Source organism: Bombus pyrosoma, unplaced genomic scaffold, assembly GCF_014825855.1.
Source record: "Bombus pyrosoma isolate SC7728 unplaced genomic scaffold, ASM1482585v1 HiC_scaffold_4727, whole genome shotgun sequence".
In the NCBI taxonomy this organism is placed as follows: domain Eukaryota; kingdom Metazoa; phylum Arthropoda; class Insecta; order Hymenoptera; family Apidae; genus Bombus; species Bombus pyrosoma.
The window spans coordinates 271959-272486 of NW_025219987.1; the positions used below are offsets into that span (position 1 = coordinate 271959).

Sequence of the window (528 nt, forward strand, 5' to 3'; positions counted from 1 at the left end):
GAAAAGTAAAAAATATTGGGAAAATAAAAAAGCCAACACCACACGGAGTTCCCAGGCGGTCACCCATCCAAGTACTATCCGTGCCCGGCGCTGCTTAACTTTCGTGATCGGACGAGAACGAGTGCACTCAGCGCGGTATGAGCGTTGGCTGAAATAAGTACTTTTCTTGTCTGTCTTTGATGTTCAAAAAAAAAAAAAAGGAAATAGAATATTTAAAGAAACATTAGTGTGTGCCAAAATGAGAATGATATAATGTATGGCAATGGTCGCGTAATATTAAAACATTGCAATTTCTTGATACTTAGAATATAGATTATTAAAAATTGATTGTTAAGGAAGCCGAATTGATTTTTTAGGATTACGTTATTTTTCGTGCAGAAGGAGACTAGGGGGTTATTTATGACTATTTCGAATGTTTTGGTTATGTTGGCTAGGATACTTATATATCGCAGATTTGCGGGGGAGAAGCGGTCTTTATTTTTTTTCCTTTGTGGTGGTTGTTAAAATTATTAAAGAGCACTGTGTAGT

At 36.4% G+C, this 528-nt stretch overlaps 1 non-coding gene across 1 annotated transcript; it reads right to left on the reverse strand.

Moving 5' to 3' along the window:
• Nucleotides 1–30: 30 nt before the first annotated feature.
• LOC122577563 lies at nucleotides 31–149 on the reverse strand. The gene has a single exon (XR_006320380.1). It is a non-coding gene; the product is annotated as a 5S ribosomal RNA (ribosomal RNA).
• Between the last annotated feature and the right edge of the window lie 379 nt (nucleotides 150–528).